A 16,821-nucleotide genomic window follows, 5' to 3' on the forward strand; every position below is an offset into this window, starting at 1 on the left:
GATGTAGCATTTATAATGCTATCCTGGTCAGGGGATCCACCAGGGTAAGGGCCCTTGGACAGCCTTGTGGAGGAAGATATGGTCTCTGCTCCAAAGGTCTTACAATCTACCATTTAAATATGACTGTGGTTAGGATTTTTGTAGGTGATACCTTTTATTGGACCAACTTTTACCATGGTTAGCCATTTCACTACTGTTTCTCCTTCAAAAACAGGCAACTCGTTACCTTATTTAAGGTGGCCAGAAAGTACCAGTTACAGTTTTTAATGTTTTTTCCAGTAATTTGAAAAGGAATCTTGGAGAAAGAGGACTGCAAGTCGGACTATGCAGCTAGCTGAATAGTCCATCAGGGATTCTCTACATTAGACAAATAAGATATTCATGCAATTCAAAGGTTAGAGAAAATAGAAATAATTTGCAATCCTGTCTTAAAAGATCTTGCACTGCTACAAGCAGCTTGTAGGATGTTGTGGGATACTCTAAAATGTGTTCCTACAACAGCCGCTTGCTATTTTTTAGAGCTCAGTTCTTTCAACCATCTCTGTCTTATAATACTGTTTGGTTAAAAATATTGGAAAAACAGCTGATAACCCAGAACAGCCTGTTGGTTAATCCAGCATGGGAAGAATTGTTACATGGTGCTGTGTTGCTGTAGTAGCCAGTTTCCCCCACACACTGCATAATAAAAAAAAAAAAAATGGGGAAAGGTGGGGTATAAGCTGCTTTGTTTGGGTTTTTTTCACTGTGTTCCAGCTGCTGAAGGTGCCCTGTGGGAAACTGGGTGTAATGTTAGAGTTGTGTGTATGTACATGCAATCATTTACCTTTCTTGCCAACCCATGATGGATGGGCTCAAGATGTCTCAAAAAGCTTTAGAGATGAAGTTTGATTAGGCTCAACTCTCATTCTAAGTAGAAAGTGGGGGGCTTTAAATGTGAAATATTGTAATTTTTTCAGCAGACGCAATTTAGTGTCAATCCTGTTTGCTCTGTGTCAGGGAGGCTCATTTCATCTTTATCTGATTGGGGCTTGCCTGTGTGGAGGTCTGAATAATACCCTTAACTTAACCATAACGAGTTGCCCAGCTTTCATGTGGGTTCTGAACTGGACTTAACATATTAGACCTTTAGGCTGTACCTTTCTGAGTCGTTGCACAAACTTTTAATGTCATAGATGACTGTTTCTTAAATGATGCCTGCTTAGTTTCCACTTAGTTAGGTAAGCTTTTTAGAACAAATCTGTATTCGTTGTTCATCTTGGGCTGTATTCATCTGTGAGAGTCAAGGCAAGCTTATCTGCCAGTTCCCTCCCTGTTGTATCTCTGAGTTCTTGTACTTTCCATTATGATTGTCAGTGTCGCAGATCACTGAGGTGCCCTGCTTCTAAGGAGGAGAAACTGCTAGGGAAGGGACCCTAGTAGTGAGTGAATAAGGAGCCCAGCTGTGGGTTGCTGGGGCAACCAGGGAAGGTCAGCTGACCGGAAGGGGCAGGGCCCGGCCCTTATAAAGCCCAGGGGCTGAGGCCAGGCTAGTAGTTCCCTGCCAGCTGCCAAAGAGGAAGGAGCTCTCTCATGGAAGGGATGGAGTATTTCCTGGTAGGCTTGGGCATTGTTATGGCCGATTGGCTTGTATTTTGAGTTGTCGTTTATGACCGGTGGTTTGGGTGAGGCTATTAGGGGTTGGAGAAGGCCTCATAGGGGACCCACAGTAGTGTGGGAACCCCAGCACCAGGAGAAGGCGCAGCATTTGGGGTGCACAAACCCCAGCCCCAGAGGGGCGGTTGAGAAGCCCTAGTGCGGGCGTGGCGAGCCCCAGAGAGGGGCATTACTGAGAAGCCCCAGTGCGGGTGTGGTGAACCCTGAGGAAGGGCGTAGCATTGTGGTGAACCCTGAGGAAGGGGACAGTATTACTAAGGACGCCCCAGAGAGGGTGGCTCTGTAGAGGAGCCCTGAGAGAAGGGGCAGCGCGATAGTGAAGGCCCCAGAGGAGGACAGCGCGATAGTGAAGGCCCCAGAGGAGGACGGCAAAACTGAAGAGGGGCAGCAGTGTGGAGAAGGGCGCAGAGAGAGACAGGGCCACGAAGGGCCCGAGCACCTGAGAGATTGTAGACCTGGACAGAACAACGTCCATTCTAGCTGCAAGGCTTGGGGCGTGGTGAAAGGGGTGGTAGGAGCCATGCGTAGTCCCTAAGGCTAGGGTGCCCTGGACGCACCCATTTGTAGAGCAGGACCCACGTGGGGTTTGGGAGTCCACAGGGCAGAGACTACAGCAAGACGTGCCCAAGAGGGCGGAAAAGGTAGCCTCCCTAACATATTTTAACATCAAAGACGTGGCGGGCAAGAAATCGAGGATGCCCTTGGGCCAACTTGGCACGGGAAGGGGCCTTAAGGAGATCACGGCCCTCCTGTAGGACCCCGCCTGTGACAGTCAGCTTTAGACAAACTAAGCACTAATCCCTGAACGTCCATCACGTACTGTGCCTTATCAGGTTAACTGTCAGAATACCACTTCTTTTTCCTGCTCCTGTGTCAGTGATCAGGAAGAACTAGAGAGACAGCTAAAAAGGGAAGGCATGAGTTGGAGAGTGCTCACTTGGTCTCTTGTGATAGACCGAGGTTAACCACAATAAGGCTGAATGGCCAAGAAGAGGACTTCTCTGTTGGGAGGTGGTAGAGCAGAAAAGAAATAGCATGTGGAGTGTTCCTTTTCAGTAAACTAATACCTGATTACCTTTCCTCCTCTTCTCTGCAATATATCTATACTGTGCGAATCCAGAAGCAGTGTGGCTAGGTTCAATAAAAATTTAAAAAAAAACCGACCAGACAGGGAATTTATTTTTTTTTAAGTTCAGTTAGAAGGGCAGGGGCGATCAGTTTGTTTTCTATATAGGTTCTTATATCAGCCTCATCGTTGGAGTATGGAACAGCTTTCCAGTAGTACATTAAGTTACATACCAAATATCTGTCTCTTACAGTTGGGTCTTTTTCTGTCAGTCTCTCCCTGGGGGGATAATAGCAAATGCAGTTCAGGAGTTTTGTTTCGTTTTTAATGTACCTGTCTCTGTCCTATATTAAATAAAACAGGCCAAGAAGCATGCCTTGCACTTAAAACAAGAAATGGAAAGGCTTAGTTCTTGGGAGGGCTTATTCCTCAGTCTTAGACTAGCCCCTGAGAAAACTGCCTCCTGCAAAAATGAGCTTTACCTTTCAAAAGAAAGTCCACATTTTGCTGCAGGAAAGCATTGACTCTGGGCCTCATCCCAGAGCAGAACAGATGGAGTTTTGTATGCTGGGCACAAGGCACTTGGGGCCTTGCACATAAAGACCTTGAGTTAGACTCAGTGCTCTATGGAAAGCTGGTAGCGATGGAAACAGAGGCGTAATAAGCTTGAGGTATAGTCTGTGCTCCTGAGGAAGTTCAGTGTTCTGTAGTAGCTGGAGTTCCCTAAGCCCTGGGAACTTCATGTACAAATATATCACATTTCTGTAGTAGGGATAGATAGTGAAAGAAAGGCATGTATAATTGAGACCAGGTGATCATCTGCTAGAGGAGCAGGAGTCTCCTAGCAAACTGACAATGATAGGAGTTACAGGTGCTGCTGTGTGACAGTTTAGCATCTGCAAAGCATCTAGAAACCTTCCTAAACCAGGGGCTGCATCCTTTGCCCACCAGCATAAAACTATTATGTTGCCCATCTCAGCTGTCTGTTCTTTCTCAGTTAGAGTGATCTTCTCCAAACACTGTGACATCTTGGTAATGGTGATGTAGTTTATATGTGGAAAAGGCAGCAGCATAGGGGCACAGCTGTGTACTAGGAACACAGGGGAAGTGGTGACTTCTAGCTGCTGCCACAATCACAACTGTGATTATGCAGCTGCCAGCAGTAGCAGTTCTTTTGTTTGTTTTTTTTAATCCCGCCCCCTTGCAACTAGCTGCCTGGGGCAGTTGCCCCATTTGCCTTGTCCTAGTTACACCACTGGATAAAGGATAGGAACAGTTGCCTATTTTTTACATATTACCAATACTTGTTTCCATCTCATCTTTCCTGTTCCCCTATTGGCTGTACCTTAAAGGAAAAACGTATCTCCTTCTCCTTATGTAAAGAGGTTTCCCCAAGTAAAAGATTATGAAGGATTACACCACTTCCCTAACTGAGGCATGTGGGCATTTGGAAAAGAATGCAATTGCATTACCATGTAAATTCAGTTCTTGGATCTAGCATGGTTTGACTAGGCAGTGGGAATGGGGCCAAACCCATGAGTTTGAATTTATTTTTAAGACATTTGGTGCCATCCAAATGCCATCCATATGTGTCATATTATAACCTTCTTCAGCAACAAAATGCTTAAGAACAGTTGCTGAACTCAGTTCCTTAACCATTGTACAGAGTATGAGGACCAGATCATGAGAGGGAAGCAGGCCTGCTAATTGTAAAGTGGCAAATATTAAGTCTAGCTACAATGAGCTACACCCCCCTTATATCACGTGCCTCATTTCCTCAGTCGTAAATCTGAGCCCTTGTTACCACAAAGGGATGGTCAAAAGGCATTTAAGATGGTCATTCTGGTTATACAACTGTCCAAAAAATCTTTCAGCTAAAATCTTTGATTATGAAGAAGTAGGCCCAGCTTGAAATACAGGCTGGAAGATTCTGTAAAGATGAAGGCTTATCGTATTATCACCCACGAAATTGTCCACATTGCTCTTCAGGAAGCTGCACACTAAAATGGTGCAAGTAGCAGACTTGCTGATCCATCTAGCAGATTTGTTGATTGTGTGAGTATGAACCGAGTACTCTGTACCCAAGAGAATAGGCCATAAGAGCCATGACTGGTGAGTACCAATAGGGAACACGAGCTACAGAGCTATGGAGCTAACAGAAAGGGAGAACCCACTGAAATTAATGCTTTATAGGAAAAAAAGGTCCTTAAATGCTGCAGGCATTACTGTTCTTGAAATAACAACAAGAAAACGTACTTGTAAAGCAAAAGTTAAGGCTGGGTCAGCTGCAGTGAGCAGTCAGTCTGCTTCCCCAGTCCTTGGATTACTGAGTGCACCATTGACCCCCAAAATAATTTAGAACAGCCTATGGTCTAGTTCAGGCCTTTGCTGCAGCTGGCATAGTGTCTTGTCATTCCTCTGTGCCCTTGGCCCCAACTCTTCCACCACCTCCTGTAAGGCAAGGAGAGAGAAGCAAGCCATGTAGAGGTGTATTGGTGGCCCCTGAGGATTCATTTTGCGTTCGATCCCGTCCCCTACCCACCAGTGCCCTGACCTTAGCCCATAGCCTAAGCTGACCTTGCAGTACATATAGGCGCACACACAACTGTAATGAGTTAATATGCTGTAGCTCTGAAAAATTCCAGAGCTGCACATGATTTGGGGACAGGAGTAAAATGTGGCTTTTCTGTCTACACTGCAAAACCAAGGTACATTCATAGTATGTCCCTGATATAATTTAAAAGTTTGTCGCCCTGCGCTGCTCTGTAGGAACTGGTACATATTTCATTCCCTTTGAGTACAAACCAGAACTTCGCCATTACAACACTATTAATGCAACTGGCTTTTTTTTTTTTTTTGTTTAAATAATTGTACCATTAATATATTGCCACAATGCCTTCCTCATAAAAGGCTATACAGGCCAGGAAGAGACTGTGTTTGTCTGTTTTGGCTGAGGGCAGGAGTCCAGACCTGTGTTTTCTAGTGGCAATCTATCTTGTATCTTTTCATTCCAAATTATGAGCCAGTTTCCTGGAATTGATGTGCATAAAATCCTTCCAGGTTTTCAAATATTGATTATGTAGGTATGGTGTGGATAAGTATAGTATGGATTGTGAGGTGTTCAGTTGCTGTTTTGATGAGAGCCATTGTAAGCACTATAAATAGTGAACTATTCTGGTTTAGCATTTCAGTTGACACCATTGACCATAACTTGATTATTTGAAATGATGTTCCACCAGAAAAATGTTGCAAATTTTAAATAAACAGATCTTTAGGAGGCTTTAAGGACTTCCCTCTCCCAGGTAGGGTGGCCAGCTGTCCTTTCATGGCCAATTTTTCAGGTTTAGGAACCTATTCTGAAGTCCCAGCCATGTTGTATTGAAAGTGGGATCCTATTGTGAATGTTAGTATAGTACATTGTCTAGCTTCTGTTTTTCATTAGTTCATGCTGCACACTTCTCCCCCTTGTATCATATCAATGGTAAACATCTCCATCCACTTGCATACCTATTTTGTGGTCTTAGGACAGGGGTGGGCAATTATTTGGGCTGGGGGGGCGGGGCACTTAAGGAGTTTTGGTGAGCTGTTGCAGACCAAATCAGCACTTCCTCCCCCTGCAGCAGCTCACCAAAGCTCCCTAAGTGGTAGATTACTAGACCAGTCTGGGGGCACCAGACGAAGTAGTCGGGTGGGCTGGGTCTCCATGAAGTCTGGCTCGGGATCCCCATGGCCAGGGCACGCTTGGCTGGGCGGATGGGACGGGATGGGGATGCGGGTAGGTGGGAAGCAGCAGATCTAGGAGTGGAATGGGGAGGCGGGGCCAGGGCCAGGATTGCAGGGCGGTGACAGTGTAGGACCTGAGGAAGAGCCCCGATTTGCTCTTGGGACATTCCCAGCCCCGGCCCTCGCCCTGGCCTTGGCCCCACGCACCCATCCAGCTCCTAGACACTGCTCCTGACCCCACCTACCTGTCCCCCCTCCTGGATGCTGCTTCTCACCCGCCCATGAAATATTCTATGTGCAAGGAATTTTACTACAATGTTACCCAAAAAAGGACATTTTTTTTGCTATGAGAGGAGGAAGGCAGGTAGAAAACGGCTTCAATCTTACAGTAAGCTGTTCCTCTTTAAAGGCAAACAGATTGAGTATTTAATGGCTGTGAACCAAAAACCTTTTAGTTCTATTTGAGAGTTATGCTTTGTTTACATTTTCATGTTGATAAAAGGACTCTCTTCTCATGCCTTCTTTTAATAAAGTCTTCTCTCCTTGTAGTGCCAGGACCAAATTCCTCTGGTGACAACAGCATCAGCTTTGCCATGATAATGATGGCCTGGGTGGTTATTGCACTTGTGTTGTTCTTGCTGAGACCTAGTAATCTAAGAGGATCCAACACAGTTGGAAAGCCAACCAGTCCACATAGCGTAAGTCTGTTTGTATCTTAAAGTGCCTCATGTCTAGGTTCTTTGAAATAATATAGTAATGAACTCTTAAAAGTATACTGCCTTACATTAATTAGGGTGTTTTCTCAAACTGTTTCCTCTACTTTTTATTTCATTATTTTAGTGCTACATTTAACATTAAAAAAAATCAATTTGAAAGTACAGTAGAATACTGAGACAGTCCATAGAAGTTGCTGTGCAGAAGAGCAGAGATAAGGTACTGAGTGTCTGTGATGACATCCTCTGGAATCCAGTAATACTTTTCAACTGCCTTTACTTGGAGTGGCCTTCTTCAGCTTGTAAGGAAGATCAGTCCTGGTAGTACAGGATCCTGGAGGAAGGATAATAAACAGTAGTGTGGGAGGGAATCCTCTTGGGCTCTGAAAAATACCTTCTAGTAAGAAGAAGACTGCTGCTGCTGTGAGCTTGTTTCAAATGTTGAAAGAGATGGAGGAGAACCTTAAAAGCAGGGAGAACATATCTCCTTTTGTCCACTCTTTTGGCAAGTCATGCTTTGTAGACAAGCATTTCTAATCTAATGCTGTTTTCTTGTTCATGCAACTAGGGACAAGAACCACCTGCCCCACCTGTGGACTAGACCTTTAAAATACCGGAAATGTTCAGCAACTAAAATCTTGCACGACCAAATGAACGAAAGTGACTGGAGTACTCCTAAACCCCACTCAATACTGTTTTCCTTTTGCATTTACATAAAGCAAGATGTTATTTTCATAAACTGCTAGTCGCTATTTCACTTTTAAAGTTAATTTTTGCTTTATATGTTATTGCCATTGAATAAGTGATAAGGAGTTACAGGGGTCTTTTGGTTGTTGTAACTGCGGACATTCCACTCTCTTTCTGTTACACTGATCATAATTTCTTTGCAGTGGTTTCTGGCCTTAATTGAAATAAAGTTAAAATCCATGTGCATTTTTATATTCATAGAATGTTATTGATTATTTTTCAGATTTAGTCACACATTCCCCGCCCCCCACCCCCACACACGTTTTTGGAAGTTACTTTATTAGTTGCAATCATTAACTTGAGTGTTTTGTGGTGGAAAAAATTAGAATTATTTTATATTTACCTTGCTGCTCAAAGCAGCCTTTTGTTTAGTCTTTGAACTGAATTTAAATAGTTTTCAGAGTTGTTTGCCAAAGCACGGATCATCTTCTAGAATTAAAGTCCATGTGAGTGTAACCGCTGTCACAACCTTGCCTTAAATATTAGGGACTAAAACAGAATTTTATATCTCCAAACACTGAATTGCGTGTGTCAGTAAATGAGATAAATTAGAATCCAGTATGTTGTTAAAGACGACTAAAACTTGAACAACCATATACTAAACTCTAAAACTGAAGTAATTCTTTACAGACTTGATAAAATGACAAATTAAATGACAGTTATCCTAAACAATTTTCTGTCCTGGATATAATCTTAATCAGTATCTTAACAGTCTTTAGCCCCAATGCATTATCTATTTAACAGGATGAAAACATACCAAACAATCGCCTTCAGGAATATTCCACTTACTTACAAGTTGCTTTTGACTTACATATGATTAGTAATACTTAAAGTTTTGATCTTTTTTTTTTACTGGCGATTTGATTGTACAATAAAAAAAGCAAAGGTGAAGATCTAGGGCATATCTTTTCCCTTTCATGTTTACTTGCGTGGATGTGTGCGCGTATGCATCTTCCATTTTACCTAATGGGAGTGAGGTTTTTTTACGTACATTAAATAATTTAAGAACATTTTAAAGATGTACAGAAAAGTAACATTGTATATTTTTCTTGATCAATTTAAAAAATTGATGAGGATAACATCAAGACACTCTTTTATGTTAGTAGTTGTCTATGAAGCTTCTTTCCATGAAGGTCAGTAAAACCAATCTGTGGAGAGTTAAGGGCCTTATCCTGTAAACCTTTCCTCACGTGAGTCATCTTACTCATGTGAGTAGCCAAAAGGACTCCTAACATTTAATAATGATTTGCATTAATGAGCCTTAGAAGAGCACCTTGTTGGATCCTTTTGTTACCGGATACAAGTTTCTCTTCCTCAGGGTAAATAAATAGCAGGTCAGCCAAACCTCCTTGTAAAAAATATAGCATGGACCTGAAGAAAGACTTCTATAATTTGATGCAACTGATTGTCCATTGAACTTCTCTGGAACAATGTGTTCACAACCTATAGTTGGGAGCACTTGTGAAGTAGTATTGGGCCAGATTCTCTTAATTACATTAATGCCACATGCTGAAGACAGTGGAATTTCAGAAGAGTAGTTGAAAGAACTTATCCTAATGTTAACTAATGTCATTCTAGGTCACAAATATTGTCTAAGGACCTCATTGGGATACCCAGTCCAACTATGCTAGTTTTTGCCTGCCTTCTGCATTTTTGTTTGAGAACTTTAGAACAGGGTAGGTAATATGGCATCTTTTTTTTTTTTTTTTTTTTTATTGAACCAACAAAAAAGTATGCAATCTACCATGTTGGCAGTTTCCTGAGAATAAATGGCCAAAGGTCTTCAAATCTGGGTGCATAAAATTGGACTTCATTTCCATAGTTAAGCATATACCTAGAAGGGGCTTTATTTTAAAGAAACGGAACAATGCTGGTGCCTGTTGAAGTCGGTAAGACTTGCAGGCACTTAGAACCTTTGAAAATCATAATCTTTATATTTAAGTGCCTAAATATGTATTTAGAAGATTAACTTTGTGCACCCAGTTCAAAGATTTTGGCAGATTTATGGCTCGGTGTTTTCTATACATTATGACCAGAAAAATTATTAAGCTGTGTGTTCAATTCATCAACAGGTTTTCTTAAAATTCCTCTCACTTATTTTCTTTAAATTCTTTTAAGTTTGTCCAAAAGGTTTTATATACATATATACTTTCCTTATGAAAATACTGTTTTAAATTTTCTATGTAAAAGAGAAACATTGCAAATCTATTTCAAATGTTTAAATCTATGTAAAATGTTTTAGTACATAGCCAGGCCACTATCCCATGTCACCACATATATCTTCTAAATTCTGTGATACTTTCTTCAATATATAAACTTCTTGTCATTATTACTGCATAAAGTAAAAGTAATTTATTCATATGATTGTATTTTGCTACTTTTATTCATGTTAAATAGTACTTGAGTCAGCAAGCAGTTCCATTATAATCTGTGGGACTGTCCTCTGAATAATGTACTAGCAACTTTACTGAGAGAGGCAAAATACAGCCATAACCAGTATGATATGTGATGAAATATTTATCATGGTTACAAAATTGTACACAGTAAATTTTGAAGAAGCTTGAAAGAAATTTGTGATATACAAAGCTTTAGAATGCGATCAATTGCATATTTAATTACTTTAAACTCAGCTAGTTAAGAGAAACAAGTTTTAGTGACATGAAGAAAGATGAGAGTTTACAGTTATATTTTAGTTTATAACTTTGTTAAAGCAGTAGTATTTTAGAGTCTGCTTAACACCACTATTCTGAAATTAAAAGTTGTGTTATTCATATAGTGTCTGCTGATCACCTATCCTTGTAATGTTCATTATTGAAAAAGGAAAAGTGATCATGTAAATTGGTGGTTTAAAATGTCTGAATCATGCCAAACAAAAAATCGTGTTTGTGCCATTTAGGGTTTCCTGTTAATCTTTTATTGAGTACTTGGATTGGGGAAAAAAGGGCTTGTACTATGCACTTTTTATTGACTTAATGAAATAAATAGCAAACATTAGTAACCTTTTTGTCTTTGTTTGAAGTTTATGATGGATTTAGAATTGCACCAAGGTAACAGAAGTTGTTAACTTTAAAGATCACTACCAATTGTCTAACAGTTTAAAAAGTTCATCAACCAACCAATAATAATAAAAAACCAGAACATAAGTCAAGGATAACATTTGAAAGGACATGGTCAGGCATAAGTTCTAACCTTTAAAATGGACATAGATTTTTCTACATGTGGTGGCTATGGAATCTTTTATCTGGCAAGTTAGAAATAGCACAACAATAGAATCATAGAAAATTAGGGTTGGAAGGGACCTCAGGAAGTCATTTAGTCCAACCTCCTGCTCAAAGCAGGACCATCCCCAGCTAGATCATTCCAGTCAGAGATGATCCCAGCAGGGTGCAGGGCCCAAGGCAAAGCAGCCTGCACGGGGCCTCCCTCCCATCACATGGCATACTTAAGGCCAGGGAGTGAAAGCCCTGGCACACCAGATGTGGTGGGACGGGTGGCAGACGGAACTTCTGGCTGGAGCAGGCAAAGAGCCGTCCAACCTGCTAGAAGGGCGGGTGGGTTAAACTGCAACCATGGCCTCTCTGCCCAGCTCTGCAGGGCCCAGGGCAGTTGCCCCAATTTTCCCCCCACAGGGATGGCCCTGCTTGTAACAAAGGTTGTAAGTTTATTACAGGGTATTATGAGATGTGTTGTGCCTCCAAGTGCATGAGAAAAGAACGCTGGGATGAAAGTTGTATACCTTTCTGGACATAATGGCCATTACATGCATTATACTGTCTGTATTTGTGAAGGAGTGGGCTCCGCGAACTAAGTGGTTCTTTTCAGTCCCATGTTCTGTGGCTGTTTTATAATTGTGGTCCAAATCCTGCTTTCTATAGCCACAGAAACACACTCACGTCAGCAAAATTGCTGAAAGAAGTCCAGGCAGCAAAATGGCTGTTTTTTCAACTCTTAATGGTGTCACAAAGCAGTTACTCCTGATTTTACAGTTGCATCGCATTACTTTAGTATTTAAAATTTCCTCCTTGCTTTTTCTGACATAGTTGTTATGCCCGAAGTGTCTCCTGTTGGGAGATTTAGTAAGTTTCATATTCGTGAAAGTGGTTCTACTGCCCATAGCAGTGCTTCTGATAGAACAGCTTTGATGTCTATAATAATATATATTGGTTTTCAAAAGAACATGGGAAAAACAGGATATTTACTAACAATAGATAAGACCTTCAAATGTAATCATGCCCAGAAGGAAGTGTGAATAATTTCTATGTATGATGAGTGAAGGATTTAAATAACTAATTAGAAGGAAGGTCATTTGCTTGAAAACAAAACTTCATCATGAAAGAATGAATATTGGTGTTAAAAGGGGACTCTCATCAGGATTCTTAGACTTTTTCTTACAATTTTAATTGTTCAAGGTTTGTGGGGGTTGGTATCATTTGTCTTTTTTAATTTTAAATTCATTACTATTTTGAAAGTATAGTAGTACAGAAGCATCCTACTAAGGACTAGACTCTCGTTGTGCTGGTTGTGTATGCGCACAAAGACCCAGTCTTTAGCCACAGGTAACAGGACAGATTTTGCAGCTACCGCAGTCTTGGGACAAGGCTATTCCTCCCCTCCCCACCCCACCCCCCACACACATACTCTTTACTATAGTAAACAGTAATTAATCAAAAATGAATTGGATTGTTTCAGAGTCAGTCGAAAGTCAAAGCTCTGGTAAGTTTAGAAGCTGTAGGGCAGGAGTGGGAATCTTTCATGCACAAGGCCCTATTTATAATATCAACTTTTAACCATGTATTTTAGCATCTATAGTTATGCTTGGCTCTCAGTGTCATTCTTACTGTGACATCTAACTCTGTGTTGCCCTTGTCAGTACACTAACCTAGCCCACAATTGTCTTTATACTGTAACATTAGTACTAGGTTTTCACAGGTAGGCAGAATTTCCCAAACTGTCTGTCTAGTCAGTTGAGCTTGTTCTTCTCAGTTTTGTACCATGGAATAACCATTGCACACAGTCTTGTGTATTAATTACTGCCACCACTCCATGTATATGCCCTGCCACCATTCTACATCATGTCTGGGGCCTATGACATAGCTGCTCTGTTTTCCCAGATTCAAATGTGGTTTAATTACAGTTGCTTAATGGGGGAAAAAAAGGTTTTCTATGCAAAATCCTGTTTGTTGTGGCTGAGGCAGTGACAATATCACAAACTAGTCATAGAAACACAGCTCCATTTAGTGAAAAATCAGCTAACTCTACCAGGTAATCGTATATTAAACAGCAATTAGCTAAAATACAGTCCTTGGAGCAGAGGCAGGAACTCCAGACTGCCCCTCTGAGGTGAGTGCCCTAATCACAGGGCAGTTGTTCTTTGCCCTTCTCTTCTCCTTCTTCCCTGACTCAATTAATTTTTTTTTCTCCTTCATGGTGAAACAGTTTCAACAAGAAGGGATGGTGAGTACCCTCACTCTCATCTAGTTGATAGTCTGGTGGTTAGGATGCACTTCTGAGAGATGGAAGATATGAGTTTCACCCCCTTTCACTGAAGTCTCCCGCTTCTAGGTCTACTGTTCTGACCATTAAGCCATTATCTAAAAAGAGGGAAGGAAGGGAGGCATCACTGTTTGGGGTATTGTTTTTAATAAAAGTTGAAGCAGATGCTGTTGGTGTCTGATATACATGGTCTGAACACATCTGCTGGATCAGTCCTCTCTGGGGGAAATAGATGAGGAAATGAAGCTTGCAGATCTTGATGGGGTTTGTGTGGGAATTAGGTGTAGAAAGGTAGGTGTTCTGTATGTAAAACCTCAGGTAACTATTGACTTTTTATGCATATTACCTTAGGAAAGTGTTTTTTAAGATTTTACTCCTAGACCTGGATGGACTTTCCATCCCCAGGTCCCACTTCAGGTGCCTGTATCTATTTTTTAGTCTGGCTCCAAAATCCCATTATACAGTTCCATGTGTTCATCTACCTTCCTAGGCACCTGAATACATTAAAAATGTGGTCTTCCCAATGTAACTACTTATGGACCATGATTAAGTCACCTCTTAACCTTCTTGAAACCAGCAATTTCTGATTATGTATTGAGTAACTAATCACAATTTCCTGGAGAATGATACAGGCAATTTCAGGGTGTAGGCTGTAGGCTTGTTGGTCTAAGAACATAGGCAGACAAAGTTATTTGGGTAAATCCGATCTCTTTTATTAAACCAACTCAAATAGTTAGAAAAAATCTTCTTAGCAAGTTTTTGGGCACAAATGCCCTTCGTCAGGCTGAGGAAGTGTCTGCAGATGGTCTGTGCTCTTCCTGGATGGAGTAAAGCAGCCAGAGGGCAGTGCATATGCAAGAAAGCCAGTCAGTTTAAAATGTAAATTGAGGTGGTCAGTAGGTGGCAGACAGGTTGGGGAGGGGGAGGAAGGGGGAATGAATGTAGTCAGAGGCAGGGAGACAGGAGGGGGAAGGGGGAAGGGAATGAGAATAGCTGGTTTGTTTTCCAAAGCACAAAGGTTACTTGTGATATAGGTAATTTAATTATTTGTATCATTGACAAACATCCTTGCATGTGACAAATTTAGGATGAATGGAAAAACAATGGATTAACCCTATTACCAACCTTTTTAAAGATGAGTTTTAAATAGCACTGGGAAGCCTACACTGAACAATCAATTGGTAGCTAGAAGTAAGAAGAGTCGCATGGAGAGCTTCTTTTGACCTAGTTAGCAAGGTATGAAAGATTTTGGATGGTGGCAACCCTCTGCAGTTGGTAACAGATTTTAATTAATCTGTTTGCTTGTTAATGCAGCAACTGAGTCTAAGATTTTAGCCAAAGTCAATATTTAATATTTATTTATATTAATTTAACTCTTTGCATCCTAGATTCATTGATTATTAAGCCAGAAAGGACCAATGGTCATCTGGTCTTATCTTACATGAAATAAAGGCCATAGGACTTCCCTGAATAAACACCACCTTGGACTAGAAGTATCTTTTAAACATCTTGCGATGTTCGTTTAAAGATTTCTAGTGAAGGAGAGTTCACCACAATCTTTAGCAAGTTCTTCTGGTAGCTAATTACCCTCACTTAAATATTTATATTTGCAGGCTAAATGCGAGTTAACTGCGTGTTATTGTTGCACCAACACAAAAAAAACCCACCCAAAAAAAACACCCCTAAAAAACCACCCCACAATAGCATATTGGGATGTATTATCCCTATTCAGCACTGGTGGGGCCTCTTCTGTGTAGTATTGTCTAATTTTGGGCACTACACTTCAATAAATACGTGAATTAATTAGGAAGAATCCAAAGGAAACAACAACCAACAAATTATGGAAGTCCAGAAAACATGACATAAAGGGAAAGGTTGGAAGTAATTAAGCTATTTAGCCTGGGGGAAAAATATAGGGGAGAGGTTTGATATTTCTAAATACAAAAAGGGTTGTTATAAAGTGGATGATTAACTATTCTCTCAGTCCACAGTTGATAAGATGAGAAGAAATAATCTTGAATTGCAGCAGGGGAAATTTAGGAAGAACTTTCTATCTTTGAGGAGTTAAAGAATTGGAGCAGATTACTTGAGAGGGTGTGGAATCTTCTTCATCACTGGCAGTTTTACGTACAAGTTAGACAAACACTTAGCTGGGGTAGCTTAGATCAGTATTTCTCAACCCATGGGTCATGACCCAAAAGTGAGTCACAAGAATATAGGAAAGGATCACAAATTTTTTAAATGCATAAAACTTCAAAAGTGGATTTTGATTTCAAGGAGAAAAACGTGGGAAACTATGGCTTTTCCCTTTCATGCTGACAAAGGTCCAGCCTGTGAGGGGCTGCTTGGGGCCCCCTATGCCTCACACCCCTCTGCCCCACATACTAGGGGCCTGGGGGAAGCAAGTTGGGAGTGAGGGTCATTGGGTTGGGACTGGCCATTGGTGTGTATAAATGGGTCCTGGTACAAAAAAGATTAAGAACCACTGGTTTAGATGGTCCTGAAGTGGGCAAGTGGTTGGACTAGATCAGTGGTTCTCAGCCGTTCTTGTACCAGGACCCATTTGTAAACATCGATGGCCAGTCTCAACCTATTGCCCCTCACTCCTAACTTTCTGCCCCCAAGCCCCAGTTCCCCAGTGTGTGGGGGAGGGGGTGTGGGTGTTGGGCAGGGATGTGTGTGTAGGGGGGAGGGTGTAGGGGGAACTCTGACAGGCTGCAAGGGAAAAGCCACTGTTTCCCACATGTTTGTCCTTTAAAGGAGAATCCATTTTTTTAAGTTTGTTGATCCATTTTTTAAGTTTGTTCACAACCATTTCATATATTCTTGCAACTCACTTCGGGTTGTGACCCATGGATTGAGAAACTGGGCTAGATGACCTCCCTGAGATCCTTTCCACCCCTATTGTTCTAGTCTATGTCTGAATTTGTCTAGCACCACCTTCCATTATTAGACCCTTTGCTAGATTGAAGAGCCATCTATTACCACATGACTGTTCCCATGTAGGTAGCTGGAGCTAGATGCACAAAAGCACTTAGGTGATGACATCCAGTGTTGATATGCTTAATGTCTAGAGTGGAATACATAGTCCTGGGTTAAGTGACTAAGCTCCAATATCATATATAGGGAGAGTTAGGCTGACTTGTTCACGCAGTTCTACCACTCTTCAAACTAGGGACCACAACTCAGTCTTCCCTCTCCCAGGTGAGTGGCTGGCTGGCTGCCTGTCTGAGTTTTCGCGGGCACTGAGCGCCACGCTTCCCAAGCGTGTCTGTAGGAAAGGCTTGACCCTGTGACACGGGGCCGCAGGCCGGGAGCCCCGGAGGGGCAGGCCCGGGCGGGAGGGCCCGGCTGAGCTGTCCGTGCGGGGAGGGCCGGCCGACAACGAGGGCAGATGGGAAGGGGGACGGAAACCCTCGGGGTTAG

General features: G+C 41.7%; 1 protein-coding gene and 1 long non-coding RNA gene across 3 annotated transcripts in view; both read left to right on the plus strand.

Annotated features, from left to right (window-relative positions):
* UGDH (UDP-glucose 6-dehydrogenase) overlaps positions 1–16,821 on the plus strand; it is a 92,572-nt gene that overhangs the window by 47,223 nt on the left and 28,528 nt on the right. The window lies entirely within an intron of this gene.
* LOC112551177 lies at positions 1,549–10,900 on the plus strand. Its single transcript, XR_003095379.1, has 4 exons — positions 1,549–1,593; positions 6,992–7,140; positions 7,283–7,375; positions 7,724–10,900. It is a non-coding gene; the product is annotated as an uncharacterized LOC112551177 (long non-coding RNA).

Source organism: Alligator sinensis, unplaced genomic scaffold (genome assembly GCF_000455745.1).
Source record: "Alligator sinensis unplaced genomic scaffold, ASM45574v1 scaffold246_1, whole genome shotgun sequence".
In the NCBI taxonomy this organism is placed as follows: Eukaryota; Metazoa; Chordata; order Crocodylia; family Alligatoridae; genus Alligator; species Alligator sinensis.